The sequence below is a fragment of the Nothoprocta perdicaria genome, unplaced genomic scaffold, assembly GCF_003342845.1.
Source record: "Nothoprocta perdicaria isolate Ctin4 unplaced genomic scaffold, notPer1 scaffold_73, whole genome shotgun sequence".
NCBI lineage: Eukaryota > Metazoa > Chordata > Aves > Tinamiformes > Tinamidae > Nothoprocta > Nothoprocta perdicaria.
The window spans coordinates 673,215-683,709 of record NW_020456010.1 but is presented as its reverse complement, the minus strand read 5'-3'; positions in this window follow the sequence as shown (position 1 = coordinate 683,709).

Genomic DNA, 10,495 nt, shown 5'->3' with positions numbered 1-10,495 from the left:
ACTCCATATCACTACTAGATGCTGATTATAAGGCTAGAAATATGATATGCTTTGGCAGCTGCAAAAATCCTCTGGAAGAACCTCTGAACTCAAAATTACCTTCTGAGTCAAGCCATGATAGTATTGAAGTTCTGTTGCGCTTCTATTGGCTTGGGAATGCTTCTGCTGCTTGACATCTGTACCACCTCAGGCCAATGTAAATAAATGACTGTAAGTTCTAAAACCTGATTAGCTCTGTGTGCTATTTACCACAGACAAGGTAGACTACTTGTACAAGCAAAAGAGGCCTGTTGCTGGCAAGAACCCAGCAATGCTGCTGGAGATGAATTTTGTTTCCAAAAATGAAGCTCACCATGAGTATGTAACCATTTCCTCTCCTTTTCAGAAGATTTTGTGCAACTGTGTGAACATTAAGAGGTTTGACAATGTCAGTCACTGGAGCTGGGAATAAATATGTTGGAACACTTCTATAGTCATTTTTTTCTCTACATTTTATAGTAGAATCCTTATCTTAAACCCTTACAGAATTCACCACTATAAGGCTCAAAGTATTTTCTTACCTAATTTACACTGTCTTCATGATATTTTCCAAAATTTTGTACCTGGTAAGATAAGAAAATATTTTATTACCCTTTATTGAAAAAAAAATATTAGGCATTTTCTCAGATGAACAATATGGACATATATAACAATATGAGATGTCAAAAATATGGATAAGCAGAGACATTGACTGTAAATTCACCAGAATTAATGTTGATGGCACAATGACATGTTCTGTGCTAAGCCGTGTAATCTGGCCTATGGCTTTTTCTGAATTCCTCATCAAAGAAAATTCTGTGTTCTTAAAAACCTTTGTAATGGCCTTGTGAATTGAAAGCCTGGATTCTTCTGCAGTAAGTGTCCAGAAACCAAAAATTTCCATCATTTGGATGGGTACTTGGGACTTTGTATATGAAATGACAATGTCAGTGTGGTTCTGCAGCATTGCCAGAAAGCAAAGTTATCAGTAATAAGTGTTAATCACCTAAGACAAAGAGGAATGGTGTTATCTCAATTCCATCATCCACACAGAGTCCTCATGTTCTTTCAAGGAAAACTTTGATTTTGTGCTGCCAAAATTTAGTATGAGATTCTTGTAACCTTTTTTTTTTTTGTTTTGAGCTGGTAAAACTCCCTGTTTGCTATTACTGACTTAAGAAGTTACTTTAATTCCATGACCAACCCCACAGTGTTATTCTCCCTTTTGACAAACTATCCTTCCACCTCTTGACACATATCTGATGTCTCATCTATCAGCTTTTAATCTGATGCCTTCCACCTTAGCAAAGTGTGAAAAGAAGATTACATCACAGGTAAGGACTCACTTATGTTTTCTTGAAGAGCCACTGCAAGAGGAAAGGTCTTTCTGATATGGGTGCCAAAGGCTTCAAGAACAGGGGATGGACTGTACAAAAGCACAGGGCCTATCATTACAGCTGCTGTTTCTGCAGTAATAGCAGGCATATGAAAGCATGGTATCTATTTTAGTTAGTTAACAGAAAGGACAGAAAATTTTAGCTCCTTAACTTCACCTTAGTAGCTCTGGCATACTGTGCAAGAAAACTTCCCTGCCCCACAAACAAAAAGCTGAAGTCTGTATTGTGGTATTACAACACTGGCTTCAGGAAGTGGGCTAAAGATTTGGGTAAGATGATTCTCAAGGATGCAATGAAAGTGAAATGGGATGATATTTTATATGTGGATTATGAATTTATTTTAGATCTGCCTGTTTTCTGCTCTAGAAGCTTGTTCCTTTTAAGATGAGCTATCAGGCACTCTAGTCTATGTTAATGCTTATTTTCACAGCTATTGTATAAAATAGGCCAGAATATGGCTTATTTTCTACCTGGAAAGTAGAAATAAAATCCAGGATCTTGGAAGTACAAAGGACACTGCCGTTATTGGGAGATTTCTGTGAATTCTGCAATGTATTTTGGGATGCCTAGCTTTTCTAAGGAACTCTCACTTAATAAGGCTAATAGGAAACTATGATCTTTCTAAATCTTTACACTTACATGCAGAAAAGACAAAAAAGTTCAGGGGAAAAAAAGTGTTTACATTAGAAATCAGAGCTTTTTATATGCATCTGTTATTTCAGAGGTGAGTTAACTACTTGATTTGAACTGAAAGTAGCAATATTATGTAGTTACTCTTCAAAATTGTGTTGAAATATGACATTTTTGAGAGGTAGCCCCCTTTTACTCCTCTGATTTATTCTAACCTTGGTGTCTCTGGAATCATCTGTAAATATGTCATTGACAGCTATGTGAAACATGAAAGGTTGCTCCTACAGCCCAAATTGTTTGAGTTGCTGAGCCCTGCTGCAAAGAGGCAGAAAAGCTTCTGTGTCCATTACCTTCAGCCTGAACTGCCAATGGCACGTCATCACTTGCCTAGCTTTCTAAGTTCCAGGGATGGGTTCATAATTAACTCGGAGATCTTGGCCCAGATCATTGATAAGAAAAATAGGCTAAAACTTGATGAGAGGAAAGGAAGAGTGATAGCAATACCACAGGCCAAATTCTCAGCTTGTGTGAGGCAGCGCAGCACAGTATAGCTGATGCCAATGATGCTCTATCAATATGTCCCTGCTAAGGATCTGCTTTGAAAGTCTGAATGACTATCTACTCCAATGAAATACTTGGGATATATTGCTAAATAATGCTTACATGCCACAGCAAGAAACAATACCATACCATACCATACCATACCACTTAGTATTTCATTTAAAAACAATATAAGCCATGTGTGAGAAAGTAAATCTTTTACACTGGGAAAGAGTTCAGGCTGTCAAAATGGTAATAGAATTGAAATTCAGTTACCTGTTTCTATGTTACCCATGGTGATTTTCCAGACAATACTGAAGGAAGCTGAAGAGGAAATTACCTTGTAAAACGTTTTCATAACGTATTTTTTTAATTGCTAGAAGAAAAACAATTAAATTCTGCAGAAAAAAAAATAAGAATTATAAAGTAACATAGTGATTTTTAAACTCATCTGCTGTTCACTAACGTTTCTATGATGAGAGTCACATGCCCCTTTGTACAATCTTTCCTCATACTCAGCCTTGGCATGACAATAGCCTTGAAGAGATGGGAAACTTACACTGAGCTGTTGGGGAGTTTTGTAAAGTTGGGAAGACCCCTGGGACCTAGACACCAGGGAACTTTCCTTAGTCCCTGTTCCCAGAGCTGCCATATTCAGCTCTGCACATCTCCCAGTCGGAGCTATTCTTGATCACTATATATTTTAGGACCCCTGTGATAGTTGGGTTCCATAGTTGCTGAACAAGGAGCTGGCCTTCATTTTCCATATTCCATCTAAGCCCCCTTCTTGGCCCAGTGAACATTTAATTACCTTAAATGAGCCCTAAAATCATACATAGTATTCTGCAAGTAAAAGTCAAATAAAGCTTGTTTTACAGAGGCATTAGAATTCCTCAAGGCAGAGATTTACAGAAGTGAATGATGGTGTCAGGATGTTTATATTAAGGAAGAGTTAATATCTTGTCAGATCAAGTTCATACAAAAGAAACAGACAAACAAAAAATAAGACAATCAAATTGAATAGTATGATCAAAGAGAAGTGATTACAGGCTGGAGCTCTCAAAGACTGATGTTTCTTGTTCTAGCACAACTAAATAAGCTAATGCTCTCCTGTAAAATTATCACTGAAAACTGCTTGCAATCTAACCAGTAAAGAAAGAAAAAAAATACTAAGAAAACAATGAATGCTTTAATAATTTTTAACATGAATTTAATAAATCCAGTAGCTTCTCTGCAATGAAACAGATGTCTACGATCTCTTTAATCCACCACAAGATTTTCTGTTTCATTCCCAGAATCTTGATGGGAACAAAATGAAAACTGTGGTAGACTGTAAGAGTGTGCTCTGCCTGCATCGCTGTCTCTGTGGGATGTAGCATAGGCTGGAGGTCTTCCCCTAGAGGTACGCTCTTTGGGGAGGACCCTATCACAGAGCGGTTCAGGAGGGAACCCACATTGCTCAAGCTAAACTCTTTGCAGGGTGCTTGCAAATTTCTCTGCTGCCGTGAAGCATGCAGCATTGAGATACACTGATTATTAATTGCCTTCTCATCATCCACAAAGGGTCTTGGTGGTACTTAGAGTAAATGGGCAGAGCCCAGGGCATCACAGTCTTGATAAAAATTGTGTGAAGGATAGGAGTATGTGGAAACGAAGCCTACTGCACTTCTGCTCTAACATGAGCCGGCTGGTGCTGGTACTAGGAGCAGTCTAGCTACAGCATGGACCTTAGCAAAGCAGCACTGTGAACCGGCCCTGCTGATAAGGCCGAGCATAGCTCTGACAAGGCTGATCTCAGAGGCACGGTTAGTGTCTCTGAGCTGTGCCACACAGTGCTATGTAGATGTACTGCTTTCCTGGGGCTAGCCTGGAGCAATCCACGTGAGACGGTACCGTAATAGATAAAACTCCAACTTCCTCCCGGGAGAACTTGCTGAACTTCTCTGTATTTCAGTAACTTCATGGATGAGATGGATGCTATTGAGAGAGGGTCTTATTTTCTCCTTTGATTCCTTTTTATAAGTACAATATGCCTTTCCCTGTAAGCTGGTTGCTTGGGAATTTGGCACAAGAGCCATTCAGAACTGAGATAGAGTGGCCAGTCAAGGTAAGAAAGCATGTTAATTGACAGCATTGCTACAAGGAAATAATTATATAGAGCTAGATTGTGCCCTCAAGACACAGATTTCTATCTGGAACAGTTTTCCTGGCATGAACTGGACACACTCTAGTATGAGGCATGCGGAGTGACATGACAAGTGCCCTAAGGGCTGCTGCATCATGCCTCCGGCTACATCCCACCTCCTCTGGCCAACCCGGCTTCCCAGCAGAGCAATTAGATAGAGATGTGTGGTCCCTTCAAGTGTCAGGGCTGCTTGTCTGTCTGACCTGTGCACCGTAGGGGAAAGAATAAGCCTTCCCATTCTGCTGGGGCCATCCAGGAGCAGGATCTGGCCCTGCATGATTAGCCAAGAAGTGTCACGCAGATGAGAAGGTCCAGAGATGAGAACAACTCTTATTCATGCCCTCTCAAAAATGAGAAGCAACCTCAAATTCTCATTACTGAGCATCATATTTTATGAATAAATCTGTGTGCTTCCAGCTCCCATGTTGACTAAACCCTCTTGGCAATGGGATGATCTAAAAATTTAAATAAGTGATACAAAACAAGGGCTGAAATCAAGTGAATGAGAGACAAGTCCTCAAAGCCACAGAAGATGTGGTGCTGAGAATACAATAAAATATGCTTTTAGTTGGGCTATTTAAAATGTCTTTTTTGTTGTTTTATAATTTAAGATGTGGTAGCCATAATTTCCTCTGAAGGGCTCAAGTAACATTTTAAGCATGGCTAAGGATCGTGTCTTTTATAAGTGAGTCAGGAATACTGAAGATTGATTCTAATTTATAATATAAACTTGGTACAGCTTTAAAATGTCCTCACCTTCCAAGTGAATGAACAGTGCCAAAAGGCAGTTATTTAATGGACCAGAAATTACAGGGAACAGTAGAGAATAGCCTCAACTACAAAAAGGTACAAAAATGGAAAAATATATTAATTAAAAGTTTAAATAAGTGCAAGTTTCTATTCAATTTGATATTTCAATATGTGAGTTTTATTTTTTCGTTTTGGAACTCCCATGATCTTGGAAGCCTCTTGGAGTTAGATCAGTTTAAATTAGATTTAAAAATCTTTTCATTTAAAGAATTCCTCAAGCTGGCACATGTTGTTTATACTATGTGTCTTATGTGCTCTTCATATGTTTATTTGTTTCACATGTTTTTGACCATGTTTTACATAAAGCTCTCTCTGGATATATTCTTTTTTCTTAGATATCTAGCTGTCAGTTACTGTTAGGAAAGTATATGATTTCTTTTTAAGAAAATTTGCAAGTAGAGCTTTTACTTACCTCTCTTTTTCAAGGAATAATTAAAGTGTAACAATTGCCAGTACATTCTACTATATGTCAGGCAAGCATACAGCTATCTAGTCAGAACGAACAATCATATTTTAACCCTACACCTGAAAGCAACAAAGAGTGCCAGCAAAGTGGCATTGTGCTATGCTCCTGTAGAATCAAGGAAATAAAAAAGTAGTTCAGTTTTCCAAGTTGTCTGTCAGCCCATTTCTGCCTGCTCTCAGTTCTATGTTTTCTAAATTTTGTGGAAAATTGCAAGTGATGATTTTTCTGATAGACTGCGTGAAAGAAAACATGACAGCTAATGCAACAACTTCTATAGTAAGTCAACGACATTTACTACCATGACCATTTTCTATGCTAAGCAATACAATAGTTCATTTCACCCATTTGTGAACATGTTACTTCTGCAGAACAAATTGTATAGTCCATAAACTTGTTTTGGAGAAACAAAGTTTTTGTCTCTGCCATTTTAGTATTACTGGAGTATTCAAATTATATAAGACATTTAATTGTACATGTGATTTCATCAGTCCATCTTTTTATTCATGAACTTAGTTTCCCCATCATTAGTACTATAGTCATTCATGCAGACACCTAGACTTTCAGGAACAACCTCTATATCAATACCTAATTCCAGCAAACTCAATATATGACACAAGATAGAAAAGAGGGAAAGTGGAAATTGATAAAGAAGAGTTGTACAGCAGATACTATCTTCAAAGACCTTAATGATGTCTTGGTGCTATTACAGAAAGCTTTTGAAGACTATGAAAAGGGAAAATACATATGAAATATCAGACAGTCTGATCAAAAGTGTGATCTGGGAAATGGGAAAAGACAACATTAGTTCTATGTGAAATCCTGACTCACAATCAAAGCAAAATCTCCTGCTAAAATGCCATTTACACTTTTAGTTGCTCAAATATTCTGCCAAATCTAAAAGGTAAGGTTAACACTGAAATTTTTATCAGCTAATGATCTGCAGTACAGTTATATGCAGTTATGGACTTTCAATCAGAATACTTACCTAAGTTGAAATAATATTATAAATTAATTCTAAAAGAGGTGATATTTTACCACAAAAGTATGTTTGCAAACAGAAATTGTTCATTTGTGTACATTTTTTGTTTCAATTTACTATAAAAATATGAAAACTTCTTGATTCGTATTTGAAAGTGGTGAGTAAATAATCCACAATACTTTATTTAATAAATTTTGACTTTCTTTTCTTCGCTGTCTATGAATTTGCCACAAATATACTTCTTCTCAGAGGTATTCTTAATTTGAAACTAATTGCAAAATTCAACAATTTCAACAATAATTCTTGCCCTGTGTATCCGTAGAGACTTTGACTGTTATCTGTAAATAGGAATTATTTAAAAAGGGTCTTGGGTGACTTGATTTTGTCTTTTCTTTCTTCTTTTCTAACACCTGTATAGTTTTCCAAGGTTGAATTTACTTCATTACACTGTAGTGAACAATTTTAAGAGCAGTCTATTTAAACTGAGACTAGATCAGGTATTGCTTTGCCACTGTGGCTGTTGTGGAGCAATACCAATGAATGCCAATAGCCCAAATGGCTACAGAGACGGCCGGGCAGGATTTCTGATCTATATTACATTGCGCTTGGCAGTCAAACTAACCGAAGTATGCTTAGTTCAGGCATGGAAAATGCCCTCTGTGTACGTTCATGCAGATAAAGTCACTATGGGCTAAATCTGAGCTGAAGCAGCAACAAGATGGCTTAAATTGCATCATCCTGGAGGCAGTCATGTGTTAAACCGTTGGATCAGCTGCAGACTGGGAGCTTGCTTTTTTTTTTCTTTGTTACTCTTTTCTCCTGATTACATAGAAATGATTACAACAAATCATAGGCTCTCTTAGAAAGAAATCAAGAAATAAGTAACATGTTTTGTTATTGTTGTTAAACTTGTTATTGCTATTACTATATAAACTTGCTATTTACTCTTCCTTATCCTGGCAAGAGCAGGATATCACAGCATCTAGCAACATCCCTGAGGATATCACTCTGAAGAGCCATCTTCCTGAACATTCTTCCTACACCTCTTGTCTAAATGCTTCAAATATTGATTTTCTAGGCATCATAGTCACATTAGTTAATACATTAAAAAGTTTGAAATATAGGATACTTTTATCAAACTTGTACAGACAGTTATTAGCATATTTACCAGAGCCAAAATGTTGCACTTGATTTATTTCTAAATCAGAAATTGTTTCAGCAAATAAGCCAGCATCCTAGCTCAATAAAATGTGTTTCTTTAGTCAAAAATGGAGATCATTATAGTATTCTGAATAATACATTATCTGCCTGTATCTATCCTTCCATCCACATATTCTTCCAGAATTCTATTCTCTTAGGCTGAACAATAACAATATTTCTAGGCTTAAATTTTCCCATTTGCATTTCTCCAGAGGTAAAACACAAGGCGCTTTACTAGGCTCCGTGAGTCAAAGAGGTCTATTGTCATCAAATAGTAGGAAGGGAATTCTCATTCCCCTGAGCAAGGAAAATTGTATATTTTAATTCACCACTTAGACCTGTGTCCCTTAATCTCTTCTTGCAATTACCTTGGCACCTACTTCAGTATTAATCTTACCATTTGTTTTGTCCCCACTAGGTCTCCTGCTATGCCTTAAATGCATTTCCTATTTTTCATATTTGCATTAGCAGTTTCCACTGTCCAATAGTGCATTAACATTTTTGGGACTGGTTTTATAGGCCCTTTTTGAGAGGAGGATATCATTCAGTTTTTTTAGCTTTCTCTTGTGAAGGGTGGGACTTTATTTTTCACCTTTGTGAGTATATAAAATGATGGGAGCTATTTTGAACTCCCGTCTTTGAACTCTCATTGCCTCAGAGGTTACAGCTCAGCACTGGAAAGCAAATCTATGTAGCAATTATATAATTCAGCAGGTGAAAATAACAATCAGGTGCAGCAAAAATAAAGAAGAAAAACAATAACAGAGCAGTCAAGGCCTGGAGGAAATAATTAGCGGGCAAATAAGATGAGTGAAAATAAAAGTGATAAAAGAGAGGGACCTGAGGCAATACATCTGTAGGTCAAATCTCCCTGCAAGATAGGATAATTGCTTTACCAGTAACCATGACTGGTCCTTTAGCCACCTTCATCATGTTCTCCATAGCTTATCCAGGGAGCTCAGTCGTTAGAAACACATTCAACTTCAGTTCATGCTTAGAGTGAGACTTTTGCTTGTGTGTTCAGAGGCTTTTTCATGTGGTTGAAATTAAGTACAGGGATAATAGCTGCTTTTTTTGAATCCTAAATTCTGAGCACACTTCCTTCTTTTCTGTTTGCAAGTAGGCTTGAAAAGATAGGACCCATCTCTACATTAACTAGCCTAGGTACAGAAAAACATCATTGTCGTAATGTCTGAATGTTATTGCAAGAACAACTCCTGGAAGGACACTGCCAGGCAGAGAAACTCTACTGCCTTCACTGTAGTCAAAGAAGGCTATGGTACAGGTAAGAAAGCATAGCACAATGCTGTATTGTCACACAGTGCACAAAGCACTATTGCCTTTTAAAAGTATTTTTTCTATGCAGGATTCTGGCTCTTCCTGGAGTTTGATGCATTTTGGAGGGAATGTGTGGTGCAAACACCACTTTAGACGATCCACTCCATCCAGACTACGTGAGGTAGCACAGGTATCCACCTCCATCAAGATGCTTACAATAAGATGCCTGCTTCTGCAGTGAGGACATGAGGCAAGCCTGGGCTCCACACTGTGTTGAGACCACTAAGATGGGCAGTGCAGGTAAAGTCTTAAAAGGCCAGACAAATTGTCTGGAGTCATATGGGAAGCTGTGGTGAGGAAAGAATAGAGCTGAGTTCTAAGGAGTTTTGCACCATCCTTCTATGCCATGGAAAAGAGAACAACAGGGTCAAAGAGTCAGAAACAGAGAGAGGAGATATTCAGAAATTTCAGAGACTTAAAATATATATGTGTGTGTGTATGTAACTCAAAAATTGCAGAGGTTAAATGTATATAACTTCCTATCTTCTAATAAGAACATTTACTTGTGCAGGAAGGGCATGAATTTAAAATGACATACTTTGCTGAAGCTAAATAAAAGGAAGTTAAGATGCAACTGTGCTGTAACAGTGGAGAATATACATTCAAGGAATGTACTAGTAATTGAACACAGTTCTCATGTGACTGCAGTCATGATGAAGAATAAGCTACAATGGGTTCACAATGCATTATTTCTTCAATAAATTATAGTATTAGGTTTTCCATCATTTTTTTTCCCTAGATCTCTTTTCTCTAATCTTTGGGAGCATTGCACATATATCTAGTAATAAGTAACATATATTTGCCAACAGAACTTTGGAAAGCTTTATTTTTCATCTTTAAACAATACTAAATCTGGTGATTTATAGAAATTCATGAAAATGCAGTTCTTGTAGATTACGCAAATAGTGCTCCTGAGAAGCTTGTAAATTATA